Source organism: Arvicanthis niloticus, chromosome 4 (genome assembly GCF_011762505.2).
Source record: "Arvicanthis niloticus isolate mArvNil1 chromosome 4, mArvNil1.pat.X, whole genome shotgun sequence".
Taxonomy (NCBI): Eukaryota; Metazoa; Chordata; class Mammalia; order Rodentia; family Muridae; genus Arvicanthis; species Arvicanthis niloticus.
In genome coordinates, this window is record NC_047661.1 from 39,133,912 (window position 1) to 39,154,617 (window position 20,706).

Genomic DNA, 20,706 nt, shown 5'->3' on the forward strand with positions numbered 1-20,706 from the left:
AAATTATTTATAACATTTTATTCCTCCTTAAATTTACTAAAGCTTGTTTATGGCCTGATGGATGGTCATTCTGGAGAATGTTCCAGACACTACAGAAGAACTCTACTATGGTTTAGTGTTCTCTAGATGCACATTAGGTCCGGTTAGTTCCAGGTTTATACAACCTTTCTGCATTGCACAAGTCAGTGAGGCTGTGATCTACACTCAGAAGTTCATGCTCCAAAACAGGGTGATCAAGTCCCACACACACACGCACACACACACACACACACACACACACACACACACACACACACACACACAAGCACACACACGGAGTATATACACAGAGTAGTATCACAGTGCAATCAAGTCCCACACTGCAGTGGTTTGAGTAACAATAGCCTCCCTATGACTCATATATTTGAAGGCTTAGTCCACAGGCATGCACTATTTGAAAACATTACATATGCCCTTGTTGGGTTTGGGGGTCTCAGAAGCCCTTGCTAGGCCCGGAGTCTCTCCTTCCTGTGGCCTGCAGATCAGAGAATGTAGTTCTCAGATACATGTGTGCACCCATGCTCCCTGCCATGAAGATAATGGACTAAGCTTCTGAGATTGTAATCAAGCCCTCAGTTAAACGCTTTTCTTTTGAAGAGTACCCTTGGTCCTGGAGTCTCTTTGCAGCAATAGAATACACACACACACACACACACACACACACACACACACACAGAGGCCATCTCACAGTGCAGTCAAGTCACAGCCACATCATTTCATAGTGTTACAAGTGCAGGATTCTGTATTGTGCTACACCCAAAGCTCTTCCTGGCTGCATCACAAACATACCAGACTGAGTCTTCTTTGACTTGTCAATATTTATGTAGGTATTTTAAACACTATTAAAGTGAGACACTATTGATGTTTCCAACAGCTATTGAAGAACTGTGTATTTCATTTTTCAATCCTGTGTCTTTGCTTTATATTTACTGAGATTTACTGCCAGGTACATACTAGATAGAATTCTTGATCATTATATAATGTCCAGTTTAACTTTTTTTTTTTTTATTTTTATTTAGATAGGGCTTTTCTGTGTAGCCCTGGCTGTGCTAGAATTTACTTTGTAGACAAGATAGGCTGGCCTCTAACTCTTATAGATTCACCTGCCTCTGTTTCCCAGGTGCTGGGGCTAGCTCTTTTGAAAGTTTGTTTTGTCTGTTATGAATGTAGCCACTCTAATGCTTTGTGATTGTCATCTGTATGGCATATTTCTCTGTATCATTTAATTTCTAACTCACCTGTATCTTTGTCAGTTTTGTGTTTTATTACTTTTGTCTGAGGTAGTGAGGGCTGGGCTCAAGACACTGTGCATCCTAGGAAAGTGCTACATACTGCCAATCTACATCCCTGGAATTCACAGAGATCCTCCTGTCTTGGTCTCCTGAGTGCGAGGACTAAAGGTTTGTCACACCATGCCTAGCCCCTTCATCATCTATTTTTCAAGACAGAGTTGCTCTGTGTAGCTTTGGCTGTCTGGACCCACTCTTAGACCAGGCTGGCCATGAACTCACAGAGATCCACCAGCCTCTGCCTTCCAAGTGCTGGAATTAAGGTCACGACTACTACCCAGCCATTATTTTTATACTACTATGTTGGCATTCTATATCTGCACCTACAGGCTTCACATTCATGAATTCAACCAATCATCAATCAAAGAATTTCAACAAAAAAATCATCTGTAGTAAACGTGCACACTCCTTCTTGGCATTATACCTTGAGTACTGTAGAACCACTATGCATGCAATGTGCACATTCTATTGGATATTGTGAGTAATTTAGAGATAGGACTACAGATGTACTTTTATAGAAATCTTGTGTTTTCCTGTATATGCCTTGAACATCTATCTGTGTGCTGGCAGCTACAGGAAATCCTGGAGTCTTTTCCAATGGGAACAGGAATGCCCACATGTGTTTTACTTTGAGAGACTGAGCTAGACCTTATGGAATGCTTAACTCAACTCCAGAATATGGATTTTTGTTTTTAAAGCTACCTATTTTCTTCTCTAAGGATATGAGGCTGCACTGTGTCTCTTTCCTTGGGTCCACTCCACACCTTGCTGAGCAATGCTGGAAAGAGGAAAAAGAAAATGTCAAAACCACAATGTTCTAATATTTGCGTCAATCATGTCCTCAAACCTATCTCATGTTCTCCATTATTCCTCAACAATTGGTTCTCTGACTAAACTTATAAGTTCTTTTAGTACCCCGAGAAGTCATGCATTCATTTTGTATGATTAATTACTTTTTTCTACTTTCTTGTCATTTCAACTGTTTTCCAGTTTATAATATCCGCTATGTATTTTCTAATGTTATATTTAAAAAAATCAACATATAAACCTGTGTTTTTAGACATTTTAAAAATATTTTAAAACTATGTGTATAGGCTGTGTGTGTGTGTTTTCAAGTACTTGTGCATGCCAGAAGAGGTCATCATCAGACCCCCTGGAGGAGGAGTTGGAGGTGGTTGTAAGCTGCCCAACATAGGTTCTGGAAAGCATGAACACAGTTCACAGTTTTGAAGACTGGAAGCTCAAGACTAGGCAGGCTACTGCTTCTAGGCTTCCTGTGAGGGCTCAGTTGTTTAGGTTCACAGTTAGAGGCAAGAGGAGGTGAAAACACTTGAAGACAGAAAAGGTCAACTAGACCTACCCAACACTAACACTGTGTGAAACAGAGACTCTTCAATCTGAGTTCTGATCATGGTAAATGACATGTAACTTAATTTGTCTTACAAATACTAAAAACCTAAAAATGTCCATAACAAATGATATGCTATAAAGAAAACATAAATATTATAACATTCAATTAGATATTTAATATATTGTAAATTACAGTGTAGTTTACTATTGTACATGAGGAAGGAAGAATCTCATCTATATAGTCAAAGGGCTGTTGAACACAGATCTCAAAGTTAAATTAAAAATTAACAATGGAAGCAGAGAACCTTAGCAATCACTTCCCTCAAAGCTCAGATGAGTTAAGATACAGCCATATAGTTCATAGAAAAAGACCATATAGTTCACTCAAAAGCTCAAGTCCCAGGCCTAAGCTTTCTGAACACAAGCCAAGAACATCTTTCTCTGAAAGGAATTACCTGAGAAGCAGAGACAAAGGGAAAGCATTTGTCAGTTTTGCATATCTCAGATGGAGCAGCCAGCATAGTGGGCTCCTTCCTCCTTAAGAAACCCTGGATTCCAGCCTGGGCTGACCCCTCAAGGTGCTTTCACTTGTAATGTCACCTTCTGCAGAAAGTGGGGGCAGGGTGTACAGACAAGGAGAGCAGGGTCCTGACTGCCCTATGGGGTAGTCTGATGGTCATCCAGGATGCAGGGGGATTTGTATCAATTCTACTACTCTGATATATTGGGATAGAACTACTTAATTATCTTAAAGGTATTCAGAGTACTAAATTATAAGCGGTCTGTGAAGCTTCTTTGGCTCCCACTACCCAAGACAGCCACTGTGCTGTGCACCCTTTCCTGTAGACTGCTGATTCAAGCCTGTGCCTTCTGCAGTCACAAAGCATAACTCGCTCTATTCTTTCTCACTTCTTTTCTTTTTCCATTCCAATTGTTAACTGCCATTATTACAGAGTTCAGTTTCCAAATAGATGATCTTTAATATCAAAGCCATGGATTTTGGATTTTAGCCGACTGTGTTCACGTACAGCCATGTTCTACCTCATTCTGCCTCCTGCCTCCCAGACGTCTTACATGCCCACCTGCTCAGCAACTCATCATCTAAATATCTTACCCCCGTCCATGATTGCCAGGGAAGATACCCAACCTGATTCCTACTTAAATTTGGGTTGACCAATGAAATGACTGTCTGGAATTCAAGTTAAATTAGACAGCCTAAGAGTTTATACATCTGATAGATACCCTGCTTTTAACAAGACCTGCAGTGTTTGTCACCTTTCCATTTTCTGATAGCTTATTACTGTGATTACCACTGATTCCCATCAGTGGACTCAGCAGCCTAGCAGTTGTGACTCACAGAGGAATGACCCCCATGTCTTTCTACAAAAACGCTCTCTTATGTCCTCATTCCTGGGCATCAGTTATTTTGTTTCTCCCTTCTAACACATGTTGTAGCTGTGTGACAGGAGTAATTCTGACTTTAGGTAAACTGATGGAGTTACAAATTCACAGTTTGCATATGGTAATCTCTACTCCTCAGTCACTCCCCTTTTTTATTTTAATTAGCCTTCTGCTCTTGTTAGTGTTGGCTGGAAACAGCCCAGTCCTTCCACAGCCTTCACCTGGGTTCCAAGGCTTTTTTAAACAGGAGAAAGGGAACTCTTCAAGGACCAGCTATAGTATCTCTTCTATAACCCTAGTTACTTCTCACAATGTAACATCCTTTCTTGCTACCCTTCGGAACCTCTGGCAGAGTTTCCAAAACCAGTGTTTCATCCTTCACTTATTAATACATATGACAAGGATAAATGCTATGGTAATAACCATATAGATTACCTCACAGAAAAAAAATCCCATGTGTCAATTGTTTGTGGGTATAAGAAAATTGTGGCATTTCCTTCTGTTAAGTGTGAAAACAACAAGCTCCTTCCAATCAGTTTTTACACACATAGCTTCTTTTTCTGTGACACAGGCATGCTCAATCAGCTCTTAAAATTTGTCCTGTGTCCACATTTGAAAAAAATCTCGTTTCTATTATATCCAATTTTATTAAAAGATTATCCTATGAGCTATGTATTCTATATCTGAATTAGTTGTTCTGATTCTTGAGAACAGGAGGATGGACAGAGAAAATTACACTCTAAAATGCTTGCTGCTGGACTGACACACCCATTTTTCAGGCTTTTGTTCAGAAGGCGTTCATTCCTGGGCTGGGTTCCAGTGTCCCTTCTTTACAGCCCTGCAATGTTTCCTGCACTCTCTGGGTTCTTGGCTTGCAACTGTGTAGTCTGTGGTTTGCAGCCCTACTGACCTGTGAATTGTGAGGCAGGGATGGTCTCACAGGGAACAGTGGGTAGCTTTAAGAGAACCTCAATAAATGTCTGATAACTGAATGACTTATGCTCCCTGCTTAAGTCCAGACAAGGAATTTCAGGGCTGCTTTTTCATATTCCCAAGCTTGTGTTAACAAAACACTACAAATAATATAAGCTTGCGTGGCTGTAGCTATAGTAATTTAACATATCCACTTCCCACGAGCAGCCTAAAGACTACATTTCAAACAATGCTTATGTACAGATTTAATGTCAGAAAGTTCGTAACTCATGAATGATGCAAAATGAAAATATGTATTTTCAAGCCATGTAAATGAAGGACTTTTCTGAACTTTGGTGCAGAATGGTTTAAGAGAAGACTGATAACAAAGGACTTTCTCAAAAGAATTACTTGTCAGGAAGGAAATTCTGTGTTAGGGTTTTTATTGCTGTGATGAAAACACCATGAGTAAAAAGCAAGATGAGGAAAGGGTTTATTCAGATTACACTTCCACATCACTGTTCATCATCAAAGGAAGTCAGGACAGGAACTCAAACAGGGCAGGAACCTGAAGGGAGGAGCTGATGCAGAGGCCATGGAGGAATGCTGCTTATTGGTTTGCTCTACATGGCTTGTTCAGCTCGCTTTCTTATGGAACTCCGGACCATTAGCCCAAGGATGGCACCCACAATGGGTTGGGTCTCCCTCACTGGTCACTAATTGAGAAAATGCCCTAAGCTGGATCTCATGGAGGCATTTCCTCAGCTGAGGTTCCTTGCTCTTTGATGACTCTAGCTTGTATCAAGCTGACACAAAAAATAGCCAGTACAAACTTCAAACTTGCTTCATGATCTAGTTTAGCAACAGCAAGCTCAAAGTAACAGCTCAGAATGCCTGAACAGAGTCTCAATCTACTTATCAAATTTTGATTTTTAATATGAATCAGAAGAGAAAATGGATACCCATCATGTAGAATGAGTTATACATGTAATTACTATTTCACTTAAGGTAAAATATTGACAGTTAAATTTGAAACAAAAATGGCTACTAATCCTCACTTAGTGGCCATTCTTTTAACTACTTCCATGTCCTAATCTGTCCTGTCAATTTCTCACCTGAGTTTTGCACACAGAACCACGTATGTGTACAGTCCTGTGCCAGTGTTTGGGAATAAGGGACAAATAAAAGGTCACCTGGAAAAGGAAGTCATCTATACTTTAAGAACTCAGCTTTCAACAGTGCTCACCTCCACCAAACTAACCACAGGGGAATCAAGTGAGACCTAAAAACATTCCTATGAGGAAGAAATGAAGTTCTTTTCAGTGAAAAGTAGAGGGTAAGATGGCAGAGGGTGTGGTGGCCTGAATGAGACTGCCCCCCACAGGCTCATGTTTTTGAATGCTTGGTCCACGGAACTGCTGGGGCAGGAAGCATAGGGAGGTGTGACCTTATTGGAGCAGGTATGTCACTGAAACTGATCTTTGAGGTTTCATAGCATTCCCAGTTAGCTCTCACTGTCTTGTGCCTACGGAGAAGAAACCTCTCAGGTGTTCTGCTGCCATGCTGTCACGCCTCCATTCTAGTTATATTGAGAGATGGGAGAGAAGGGTATTACAGGTAGGGGAGAAGATGACAGCAAGGCAACTGGCACTGAGGTGAAGGATGCCCACAGACAATCTTGAGCACTTGCAGGTCATTCAACATAGGTAAAAAGATCCACTCTGGTTCAGTGAGAGACCCTGTCTCAAGGAAACAAGAAAAAGACACCAACATCGTGCTCTAGTGTTTGCATGTGTGTAAGAGTCTGAGTGCCTACACACTCACGTTCATGTAACACACACACACACACACAAACACACACACATACATGGGGGGAGGGAGGGAGGGAGAGAGGGAAAGAGGGAGGAAGAGAGGGAGCGAGAGAGGGAGAGAGGGAGCGAGAGAGGGAGAGAGGGAGGGAGAGAGAGAGAGAGAGAGAGAGAGAGAGAGAGAGAGAGAGAGAGAGAGAGAGATATGCCAAGGATACGTTAGAGATAATAGTGGTTATAATGACAGTCTGAGTAGGTTTATTGGTGTTGTGTATACGTGGTATGAAAGCAAGGGCAAAGTCAGCTTGCTGGTGGGAACAAAGAAGTTGCCACTTATGGAGTAATAGGCAGTGCGCTTGGATGTTAGTCTGAAATGTATCTTCTACATGGGAGAGGATGCAGAAACTACAGGGCAAATAAGCTTGAAGTGTGGAGAAAAGTATTTTGCTGGACATGCAAATTTGAGAGTGATCAATGCAGTTATGATTTTCTGGAGAGAAAGACTGAATTCATTCATTTTGGAAGCACTGCAGTACATGGTCAAAATAGCAGAATTAACAAAGTCTTCAACTCAGAACAAGAAAGCTACTTCTTCTTAAGTAGCCATTTAGCATCTATTCATCCCATACCCATTTTAGATAAGCTCAGGGATCTAGAGACAGAAATGCTAAGATCTAGCTGTTAGGTACTGTGTAGATTTGGGAAAAGCAATTTTAAAATAGTTTATTTGTCTAATGTGTATTAATTTAATCTGTGCAACAATTCCACAATGTAAATATTCTTATGCTTATTTTGCATATGAGAAAATCAATTTAGAGAGGTTTAGCATATGGACCAAGAGAGTGGGGCCTGGGGTGCGGAACCAGTAGACATGGACAAAAATCACAATTTCCCAGATACCTAGCTTTGAAAGTGTATAGGTGTTATTGGATTGCTCTGTGTCTCAGGGTCTTACCAAGAAGATGCAGGTATCAGTGTCTACTCTACACTGGTTTTAAGAAGACAAAAGTACAAGAAGCTTGTAAGATACCTACAATACAGGGGAAAGTCATTAATAGTAGTTTGGTTTTTTGTTTTTTGTTTGTGTTTTTTGTTTGTTTGTTTTTGGTTTTCTCGAGACAGGGTTTCTCTGTGTAGCCCTGGCTGTCCTGGAACTCACTCTGTAGACCAGGCTGGCCTCGAACTCAGAAATCCACCTGCCTCTGCCTCCCAAGTGCTGGGATTAAAGGTGTGCGCCACCATCACCTGGCTTAATAGTAGTTTTTTAACCAACCTGCTTGGTGATCTTTATGGATATAGGTATTTCAGTGCATGCAATAAACTGGTCTTCGCCTTAAGCTGTTTGTTATCTCAAGTTCAGAGTATGGAGAATATCAAGTACTGGGATCAATACATAAAAGTGTCAACTCTTAGTAAATTCTGTCCTGCTTCTTTGGCAAGAGAAGTGTCCAAGCAGGACACAGCTTACAGAAGCTGCCTGCAGAGATCTGGGTGTCTTACTACTGTAGCATGGCCTTAATACATTTATAGCCTTCTTCTTCTGTTGGTAACTGTGTCTGTCCTCATTCTAGTACGCCCTCAGTAAGCCACCAAGGTCTTAACCTTCACAACACAAGTGCCACTCACTGATGCAGTTGTAACGGGAAAGGAAAGCTTGCTGATGTGATTTAAAGTATTACAGGCCACTGAATCACTGGCTACGTGGTGAGGGCATGTGGAAAAATGTCACTCAAGTCTTGCCAGCACAGGAAAGTCCTGCTAATGAAACAGACCTCTGGGAGATGAAGACCATCCCAACAGTTTCTAAAACCCTCCAGACTTCCTCAGGAAACCTGTATCAGAAATAGAAATGCTTCATTAACGATCTCCACTTAATTCCTTTGCGGGTTTCACTGTTTTGAAAGAGACTCACCACTCCAGGCTTCCTACCTTGTTAATCTACTCAGAGGTGCTACCAACATCTTGAAGTTTAAACACAAACAAAAGGCAGCAAAGGTTTGGCAGTCCCCAAACACTGAGGATAAAGAAGTGATATCAAATCTACTTAGAAACTCTCTCTCTCTCTCTCTCAGATCTGTTGTATTTTTAATGTCTGTTAAAACAATCAAACAAACACATACACACAAACTTAACAACTGTGCCAACACAAAGCTAGGGACAACAGTAAGTGGCTAGACCATGATCTGGAGAATTCTTGGGCATCAGACAAGAGCATGGGAATAAATCACTTAGAGAATTAGCTCTGTTCCAGGCTTCATTAGTTCTAATTATCCCCCAAATATGCTCAGCAGAATGTGTGTGGGTCTGCTGGGACTGACACACAATAGAGTGGGCATCATATAAACTCCTCTGAGCACAGAGAGAGTTCATAAAACAACTGAAGAAACCCCTTACTGCAGAGGTCACCAGATAAGACAGACAGGACAGACACACACCAACAAGACCAAAGCTCAGGCAGACTGTCTTTATGTTCTGTTAGCTAAACATAACAGCAACGGCAACCCTCCCCTCCACAAAGACACTAATTTCATTTGACTCATGCCTGGTGAGCTATCCCAGCGCTAGTGAAGCAGAGGTAAGCATATCTCTTGTGAGTCCACGGCAAACCTAGTCTACATAATAAGTCTCAAGATAGATAGGGCTACACCGAAAGACTGTTTCAAAGATAAATAAAATGAAATAATAGTAATTTCATTTTAGTGGGGGGAGTTGGCAAATAAAAATTTCTTGCTTTTAACAGAAAACTAGGATTTAAAAGTAAGTAATGTTCATAGGATGTTAATGTAAGTGGGATTTTTGCCTTTTTAAAAACACACAGAAATCTAGAGACATAAATTATATTTTGCATTTTATTAAAATGCTTACTTAACTGTTTCTTACTACTTAATCCTCTACTGTATTTTTTCAAACAACTCAGACCACTGCAGGCCCTCTGGCTTTCTTTCTAGTTACCATCTGACTCTGGCATGGTGGGTAGTCAACTCAAGCACTGTACTTTCAAGAAAATAATTCAGTTCAAGAGTCCTGACTGGTAAAACTAAATTGGCAGTCTTGTTTACCCCAAACCTGATGAGTGACATAGATCCCAGGATAGACAATTTGCACAGTAGAAGGTGAACCCATTGTGACTCTCTCACTTTGTCATCTGACCTACACATGTGTGACATGTGTACATGTAAGCCCATCCCAACAGATAAATAAAGAAATAAAAGTTAGTAAAAGTATCCTGGGCTCACTTTGACAGCAGATACACAGAGAAGATTAAAGGGCCACCAGACAAGGACAACAGTGAAGTGTTCCACAGTTTAAAAGGTTTCATGTTATCTTGATTCATTAAATACATCACTTTTTACAAGCATTTACTCCACTCATGTTAAACGTTTTCAAAACTGTTGTTACTGTTACTGTTTCAAAGCCCAGGGATCTCAGCACCCTGTGCCAGCACTACTGGCTTACTCCACTTGCCTGGCTTTATTATGGGAGTTCCTAAGCTTAACCTCAGGGCTTCATGCTTGCCTAAAAGAAGGTCTTTTATAGAAGGGGTTATTTCCACAGGCTGGAATGCATTTAGTAGCTTTAACCTGTCCATATACTGAGTTTTTGCCACATGTAGGATATGTTAATACATTAAATTTACTTCAGCTAATTTTTTTTCCTATGGACACTATTTGTAGACTTTCACAAATTTTTAGAAATAATGTTTATGCTGGTTCTTACTCAAAATAATAATATAAAATTTATTCTAAATCAAACGTTGAAAAAAATACCCAAAAGTAGCAAGATAAACTAAGTTGGAAAACCACAAAAGTTATATATTAGAATTCTAGTTACAACCTGTGGGATGGTGCAAGCCTTTAATCCCAGCACTCAGGAGACAAGAGCAGACAGATCTTTGAGAGTTTGAGGCCAGCCTGGTATATATAGCAAGTTCTGAGACAGTCAGGATTATGTAACAGAGCGACCCTATCTCAAAAAATATTCTAGTTAGATATGTTTAAACCAGTAAGATAGTGATACTTTACAGAAGAGAAGAAGACAAAGCTCCTGTCTCTAATATGGTAGGAGTTCGAGGACTGACACCTGGGTTTGTCCTCTGACTTTGACATGAGTGCCATGGAACATGTGTCCTTGTACACAGAGAACACACACACACACACACACACACACACACACACACACATGCTCACAAAGATATGTACAGCATTTAGTAATAGGTTTTTGGTAGTACCCAATGGTGATGTAACTGTCTCTTATTGAAAGCTGCTCTATAGTGTCTAGTTCATTTGGGGAGTAATATATTTCAGTCACCATATCTGCCAAAAGCCATATGGCAAAGTATGGGTCCTGATCAGGGCAGCGAGTATCATGAAACATGGTTTCAATATAAGGATTGAAGGGTACAGGTATAGTGAATCTCATGCCTGGTGATTTACAGATATTATTGACAGACAACAGAACTACATTCCAGTATACCAACATAAACTGAAAACAACACCAGGAGAGATTATATTTACTCCAACTAACTTGCCAGACCTCACAGCTTAGTGGCACAGTGAACTGCAGAGGAGGGGTCTGTCTCCATGACTAATGCTCAATGGCTCTGTGGCTCTGCTGCCACTCTCCAGCATGTTGAGAGACTGTATCACACATCACTGCCCCAGGAAGACATCATTATCAAGAGCAGTTCCTAACAGAGCCTACTATAGAGTAAAAACAATGTATATGGTGACTGACCATGTTTACTTTAAAGGGCCTTTTTCTGTTAAAAGAATAAAACTGCAGGGAGAAAGTCAGATCTAAAAGGTAAGAGTTTCGAGGAGGGACTTTGATCCTGTATCAGGTAGAGCTTTCTAACAATTCCTTTTTGTTGGTGGACTCCCTTTTGTTGTGGGCTCCTCCTCAGTAGAGGGACTGGAGAACCATACTGGCTAACAGAGGAGACACATAGGCAAGGGAGGACCCATAAAAATTCATAGATTTCTCTTCTGCTCTTATAGAAATTGTTGGAGTCGTAAGGCAAAAGTTTATTTAATTCTTCCTCATACTAATTGCATGGCATGGTATAACAAAATGGTCACTTGAAGCTTTACACACAGTTACATATGCTAAGCATTAGTATTACTGAAAATTATGTCATAATTAAAATGTATATGAAAAATTTACAACATAATAGACAGACATTTATCACTTAAAAAACTCCTCATATTTGATAGGGAAAAAAGCACCCAGGGCCCCCAAAACTTTCTTTGTTCTGATTTGACGCTGGTTTTGAGACAGAGGATGATGTAGCCCAGGCTGGCCTGAGATTTGCTATGAAGTCCAGGCTGAATTTGAACTTAATTCTTCCTGCTTCAGTCTCCCAGGTGATAGGATGACAGGCAGCCCTGTGCCAGTATACCAGGCCACATAATGTTCTGGAAGAGGGTTCCACTTTACTTAATGATGAAAAGAAGTTTAGCGAGGCTTGAAAAAGCAATATATTATTTTGGCTTTTCTACTCACTGATATCACAGAGTGACACAATATGGGTAAAATAACCTTACAGAAGTACATAGATGCTTAGCCAAAAAATTGTTGAAATAATTATGTCTAAACTTTTCATTTTATAATACTATAGCCCACTAACAGTTTTTGAACATTTGCTTATTTTTATTTACGTATTTTGTGTGTATGGGGCAGGCCACAGCTTTACAGAGCACCTATGGAATATACAGTGCAATTACAGTAGTTAGCTTGCTGCCACTGTTTGGTCTTGGGAGCCTCAACTTGTCATCAAGCCTGAGACTCAATGCCTTCAGCTGTTGAGCACTGGCCCTACCTAAGAAAATCCACTGGCTTTGGACAGAAATAGTACAAGTTTACATTCATCGGATAGTATATATCCTTCTTAAATATTTTCCCTATGTGATAGATCAACAAGTTATAAGATTAAAATTTATAACACTAATATCTCTATAATAAGTTCTAACTCCACTAATCATATCCTTAATGTAATGTATTCTTAAAGCAAGCCTCTAAGTTTCTTTTTAGAATACTTACGCACAGCCGCTGCTGCTACAGAGAATACCAGGAAGCTCAAGAACCCACATATGCTGGTCTTTGTATTGTAGTTCACAAACTGTAGACTGACACTAGCCCTTGTCAGGCCAACCTGCCTCTGAGATTATTTGTGCAACCCGAGTAAGAGACTTAGCCTTCCTAATCCTGGTCTCTCCATTTTTGAGGCCTACCATTTCTTTTGCAGGCTAAATGAGCTCATACACTCATTATTATTGATTTCCACTCTATGTCAGCTCCCCTCTTGAGCCATATATCCCACATAGGTCTCATTAAGAACATCATAGCGTCCAAGGCATAAGCTGCCAATCGTAGAGTAAAACAAATTTCATGGCATCAGATGACGCTATTTTGATTTTGTTTTTGTTTTTTTTTTTTTTAAAGATACAGATATTGAAACTATCACAGCCAATCGTATGATTTTGACATGAGCTTCAAAGGTTAAGTTACTATCTAAGAAAGGTAATCTGGTTGCCTCTCACAGCAGCCTGCAAGCTCGGCAATCTGCATAGAGAGGGGCATTTGTCATCATTAGCTGAGCTGTGACAGCTGGCACCCAGGGTGGCCTGGAATCAAGAAGTGGCAGAGATACTCTGGGCCTTGGTTGCCATTCAGTATAGTCAAGTGTCCTGTATGAAAAGCTTTGTAATGTAACTAACAGCACTGAACATACGTGAATTTTCCACAACATGGATAATACAACGATGGCATGTAATTAGCAGGCTGCCTCTAGACAACAAGATTCCATTTCACTTGCTTCCTGCCTGTTTCTTACAGGGGTTCTCTTTTCAGAACCCAGTCAGCTCTAGCATAGTGTCTTTTATATTTATATTTTATTGCAGTTGTTGTTTTTAATTCTTCGTTAAGACTGCGTTAGTGTGATCAATTAAATGCATTTGAGGAAACGGAACACAGGTGGAGAAAGAAGGTTCTCAGAGACATTAGAAATAACTTCCCAGGAAAGAGTTCAAATCCATACATACAATATGGCATGCTTTCTTGTGATAACATTAATATCAAAATTAGACCATTTCCATAACATGTTCTCCAATTGTCTGAAGTATATAGTTCATAATGAATATTTTCAAAATATTCCACGGCAAAGTTTAAAATGAGAATCTTTTCTCCATATGATATGCTACTATGAAATAGCTGTATTTAATATGTTTTAAAGATAGGTGTTAAATCTGAAAATTTTATATCTAGTTTACACAAAGAAATATAAATAATTGAAAAGAAAGTTTAAATTAAGGAACAGGTTGACCAACCTTTGAAAACTTAGAATATTACATACAGTCTTTCCATAGTCATCAGTGCTTAAAAATGTAATCAATAACACTGGCTTTATATTATTATGTAAACTAGTTTTTCACAAATAAAACTAATTTTTGTGTTAATGTAAAATCTATGCAAATACATGCAGTCATTTATCAGGAGAGCTGACAAGCATTCCATATTGGAGAGGGAAATGAAACTGCCTCAAGAATAGAGGCAATTAATTATTTCTGTATTTTTTCTTCCTCTGTCTTGAGGCACAAAAGTTATCCATCCAGTTAAAACAGCAAATGAAATAAAGAGATTATTTTTTTATTTAAACACATATGGCTTTTGCCTGCAATACTGATCACCACAAGGTCTACAGATGCCCGTGGCTAAATTGTGTGCCGGCAGATGCACACAAGGGAAAACGCGTTAATGCAGCGTGGAAGAGAAAAACAAATGAAGAACTGCACTGCCTACTCAGAAACCCAACCCAGAAACCAGCCCACACCCACCCTTCCCCAATGAATTATGCATTCTGCTTATCAAATACAGGTGAAGGTTACAAAACATTAACCTTGGTCTGTTGCAAAAAGTATAAAATGCTTTTAAATTAGTAAAGACATTTTTGTGTGCATGAGTAGTTATCATTGTAGGTGGATGTCTGAGAAATACATGGATATTTCTATAAATACAATAGCTAGTGAGATTTAAACTTCTTGGTCTTACAACAAAAAGTGTATAACACTAAAATGGGTGCGACAAGTAGAAATTGTTCAATTTCTAGTCAGCAGCTTTTAAATTCATTTGCCAGCAATCTCTGAAAGTACTACTGAAAACTGATAAGAACTGGGCTGGAGAGCCTCTCCAGCCTGGAGAGAAGGCTCTCTGGATGAATGCTTGCTGTTCTGTACAAACCCTGAGTTCTGTTCCCAGCACCCAAACCAGGCACCTCACAATTGCCTGGATTGCAGTCAAAGGCATCCACTATCCTCTTCAGACTCCACAGGCACCCCCACACATGTGGCGTACATTTACCGCCCCCCCCCACATAGTCACATAAATAAAAATAAATCTTAAAAACAAAGCAACAACTGCATCATTATAGAATATTTCCTTTTGACAGGTTAATGTAAAAACACAGAAAGCAAATTCATCTTTTATTATCTGAAATACATACTATGGGTGCCTGTGTGCATGTGCAGGCTATTTTATCAACATTAAAAAGAATGTTTCCTAAAAATGCTTTAAGATTATTAATAAAGCAATAATTTCTTTCTTAATAGGCCTATAAGTTTGCATAACATTAAACTTTCTATTTTAATTGCAAATAAAGACAGAAAACAGAAAGCATTTAAATAATTTACATATATGGAGGGATTAAAGTCTAGCTGTGCTCTTCCCAGTGGCACCTGAGCTACCTGGGAAAGCAGCAGCACCATCACAAATGTCCTACTTGGGTACTTTACTAATTCTTTGTTTTGTATTCTTGACCATCTAAATCTAAATGACAATGTGTATTTATATGAAACTTAGATTAGAATCTTCTGTTCCAGGAATGTGGATCCATTATTTAGTATTGGTTATAATTACTCCACAGGCTCATCTTCTATCATGTAAAAGAAGGATTAGAGCAGCTTCAAAGTAAAATACAAAGACTGACAGTTTGTGAGATTTCTTCTTCTTACCATAAAGATATTAAGTAACAAATACACCTCAAATACTGCTAATTCATTTGAGAATTCACAGAATAATACACTCATATGGAAACCTCACAGACTGGAATACTACTTCTTACAAATTATAGATCAATATACTCACTCAACTGTATTTTAAAAATTGCTTTTATTTTATTTTGATGTGTTTGGGTGGGTTGCCTGCATGTATATATGTGCATCAAGTGCCTTAGGAGGCCAGTAAAGGCCTATCCTCTGGAGCTGGAGTTACAAAAGGTTTTGGGTCACCATGTAGGTGCTGAGAACTGAACCTAGGTCCTACAGGAGAGCAGAGTCATCTCTCCAGCTCTACACCCAACTTTATAAAGCAGATTTCACATAAAAGTAAATCTAATGTTTTTATTTAACAGGATACTCAATTTTTATTTTAAAAACGCTACATTTAAATTATGCTCTTAAGTTTGATTTTAATTTTTTATTCAGATAAAAAGGTTATGTAGATTTAAAAGTACCATTTATCAATTCTACTTTCCACTTGATGTTCTTAACACACCACTATATGAAAAACTGTGCTTTTAGAAAATAGTGCACACTGACAAACTAAAATTTACATACTTAGTATATTGAGTGTAGCTCGAAGGGAAAACAAATTATTACACAGGAGGTCTGTTAACAAACATTTATAATCTATGCCTATATATAAAAGACTATTCCAATTTGTATACTAACTTCTTTTTCTATAAAATATTTGTCACTGCATAAATATGGTAAGAGGTGATCATTTTTTGTAATATAATTATTTTCAACTAGCACTTTAGTTAATAATTCTTGAAGTTTACAATAAAGCCAAATTTATAGGAATGCCATTTTTTTTCATTAAAAAAATAAAGTCCAAACACTAAATAGAAAAAGAGGGAGATGACTTTAGATAAGCACTCACTGGAAGTTGATTAGTTAGACCCCATATTCTAGTCTCAAGGTCATGCTGAATGTTTTCTGTGGCTTAATCATGCACAGTATGGAGTGCTGATAACAGCGGTGCAGTCTTAGATTAACAAGCTAATCACACCTGCTTCCACTGCTTTCTCTAAGTACAATAAAAATGCAGCCTACACAGGAATCACACACACAAAAGCCTGGAAACTCATGTTTATCAGTTGGGGGTTAGAGGGAGGATCCCTGTTTTCATACAGAAAAAAAAAAAACAAAAACAAAAAAAAAAAAAAAAGAAAAACAAAAAAATAAAGAACCCACTTATCCTGTCTGCGTATTTCTGTAAAATCTGAATGAAGAATCAGGCTGAAATCTAACAAAACCTATCTTAGTTTGTCAGAAAGATACCAAAGATCAGGACAGTACCAATTGTTTCTATTGATGGCTTTCCCCTTAACCTTTTTTCTTCCTCTTCCTCCTCCTCCTGTTCCTCACTGACTTTCCTCCTCCCTCTTTCTTCTCCAATTTACAGAAGCAATGTGAAAATACCCTGCACCTCTATGCACACATTCAAATGAAGGAGAGTAACCTGAGATGACTACATATACAGGCTGGCGTTTTAACTTCCTTATCTATAAAAAAAAAACATTTGGCTACCATCAAGGAGAGGTGGTGATTCTTAGAAGCTCTGCTTCCAACTGGCATCTTTAATCTCTAAGTTACTTTTCTTTTCAACACTTATTAATGGCAACACTAAGCAATAATGTAGAAAAAAATATTTGACACTACAAATGTGACCATGTGACTGTCCACTAGGGTGACCAAGAACACTGAGGCAATGGACTCCATCACTCAAGTTAAGAAGAAGCAATTTTTAAACAGTAACCTCCTCTCTTAGGGTGCTCAGGCTAAAGGAAGAGAACGGGACTATGTCATAAACACTGATCTTAATCCTCTGCCTGACTTTGTAATGAACCTGGCATTCACACATGAAATAATGACTCTAAGAAATCCCTTAAACTTTCAAGCTAATTTTAAAAGTGTTTTAAAACCATAAGCTACAACAAAAAGGTATAAATAGATACCATCAAATTACCAGAAAAACTTCCTCTATTTTACTTTATTTAATAAGACACATAAAGAAAATTCTGCACAAATATCTGCCTTTAATTTCTCTAGTGTAAAAAAGGGGGGGGTATATTATGTCTGGCAGAAAGAAACAGTTAAACAGCTAAAGTAGCCTGGGTGCATTTTTAGAAAGGAGGGAAGGGGAAGAAATCAGATGCACACAATGAGCCTTCAAAGCCACTCCAGCAGCAGAGATAAATAATTTAATAAAATCAACTTCATATTCTTCAGTCCCCAGTGTAATAAGCACATATTAAAAAAATAAAAACTTTAAATTCATGAACAGTTGTGAATAAGCTAGCTGCTGGCAGATAATAACAGAGAACAATGTGTGTGAGAGAGAGAGCCCTGTTAAGAGCTCAGACATCTGATGATCTTCCAGAAGGTTGCCACCGTTGAAGTCAGTGAACTTGCAATTCAAGTTTAAATAGTCACTGAAACGAACAAAGATACACAAACCTTAGGTCCTACACTTCCTGAGCACATGCAGTTTTTCTTAATCCCCTTGTAAATGGTGTGTGCATGGCTGTGCACAGGCTAAGAAAGTGCACCCCCACTAGGACAGCCATTCAGGAAGCTGCACTTCAGAAATGGTTGTCTTGTCCTTGTTATTTGGGATATTCCAAGTGTTAAGGTTCACATTTGTTTTATGTTCATAAATATGGCTAGATGTTACGCTAACAGGCTTGTGTTTTAGCTGGACTTGTTTTCCCTAACTGGAACATTTTAAATCCAAGCTGCTTTAGTTAAATCCTAAGCACCATTCCAATGCAAGCATCTCAGTGGTTACATCATGAGATTCTTGGGTATTTCTTTTCCCTCCAATTAGGTCACTTTTCTTCAATTATCGGTCTATTATTAGCTTATGTCAAGGATGTCTACATGCATACCACTGAAAACAATTAACCATTTATGTCTTAAAATACGAGGCGTACAAAAGCTTTTCTCCTGGTACTCGGTAAGATTGTATTTTAAAAATTGTCAGGCATCAATTCAGTCCTTACACAGACTTTTCATATAATAAAACAGACTTTATATTACTTGTGTATCACATCAGCAGTTCAAACAATCCGATGGGTCAAATGATTTTTTAAATTAAAATTACTATCAAGAAGTTAAATAATTTACCGGTATAAAAGATATCTAACGCCAAAACCTCGATTAAAATCAGGTGAATTATACAAAAAATACATCGTTAATTTTAATTCCTCTCCATGGGCAATTCAATTAAAGCTAACACGAAAGGAGGGAAGCAGCCATCAGTGCGGTTTTTAGTTTTTCTTCAACAATGAGAGGTGTTGAGATACAGAAAGGATTTCAGCTACAGGCGCAGTTCATTTTCCGTATTAAGGGTAGCAGACGATCTGGGTAGCAGCAGCTAGAAAGATAATCTAGCTCTATTCTAAGCCGCCCGGTCAACCCACAGGGACAGCAGCCGCCCGGTGTCCAGTTTTATGTAAATCACTGTCGGCTCCGGGCGTGGCGGGTGCTTCTGGACGCGGGCCGGCCTGGTCTTCCAGAATCCGCGGCCTCACTAGCCCGCAACACTCTAGTTTCGCAGTCCTCTTGCTCCAAGCGAAAACCGTTCAGGAAAGGCCTCAGTTGCATCAATTAGTTTGCATAGAATGCTTCGGTGTTTAGCTTCGCCTTAACCCAATTAAGCCGCACAGCGAGCCCAGAAAGATGCGCCACCTGCGCCTGGCTGCAGTCGGCGGGCGGCCGCGGGATCCCGAGCCCTTCTGTCGGACACAGGGAACCAAAGCCTCGGCGTCGAAGCTACCTGGAGTCCCATAGTCCGGGGTGAGGCACGAGACGCGCGCTCACGCTGGAAGGACCAAGTATTCCTGGGTGCTCTGAGTACAGCGTACCCATGACTGGGGCCATTCGAGGGCCGGGAGGCGACGAGAGCCGAGGACACCGAGAGTGTTTTGCAGCGGTGGATGAGAGTGGGGACGTCCAGACACCCAGAAAACTTTACAATTAGCCGGGGAGAAGATGAGCCAAGGAAGAGAGGTGGCTGGGGTAGGGTAGGGTATGGCAAGGGTCCTGAGGAGAGCTTGGCTCGACGCACCCCATCCGGGTGACCTACGCGTCCCCAGCGGCTGCTCCCTGCTGCACAGCTCTTTCTTGTTGGTCTGGCGCTCTCGGTTGCCTCTTCCAGCCCCTCTTCAGCTGCCAAAAGGTAGCGCATTCACCGGCGATGCCGGCAAACTGGGGAGGGGCTTTGCGGGTCCCCACTCCTCTCTCCCCAGGGAACAGGTCTTGGGGAATGGAGTAGAAGGCCATCGTAAGCCCCAAATGTGATGTACTATTTTAATCTAATTCGGAATCTATCACTCTTGGGTAACAGGAAACGAAATTAGAGGTGGCCCTGTGATGCTTAAAAGGCGGGAGTCTTCAGCAGGAGCCCATTACAAGTGTGTGCACAGGTGCCACCATACCCTTGCACTAGAAATTCCCTTAATTTGAAATGAACAGATCTTTGTACTAAAAGCAGGCAAATGAGAACTACGACATAAGTCCTAACTGCCCTGTCTTTAGTTCCTAAACTAAACTCAACTGGTCATGGTACTGGAAGGAAGAGCTACCTATAAAACCTCCTTAGGTTCCAAAAAGAAAAGCTCATTTCCTTGAAATTTCCAAGATGAAACTTAAATAAATAATAAACATCCGAACCTGAATGGTCACAAATAATTTTTTGAAGCCATTAGCCATCGTCTCATAGTCAAATTATGGAATCCCATAAGATTAGGAACCTGCTGTTGGTCACCACTGAGGGTATCTAAGATGGAAGATCCATCTTTAAGCCCGCAGGGGCAAACAAGCTGGAATGGCCACACCTACCAGTGCCCA

General features: G+C 39.8%; 1 protein-coding gene across 6 annotated transcripts in view; it reads right to left on the reverse strand.

The window, feature by feature from the left end:
* Nbea (neurobeachin) overlaps positions 1 to 20,706 on the reverse strand; it is a 518,446-nt gene that overhangs the window by 131,930 nt on the left and 365,810 nt on the right. The gene's annotated exons all lie outside the window — the stretch shown is intronic.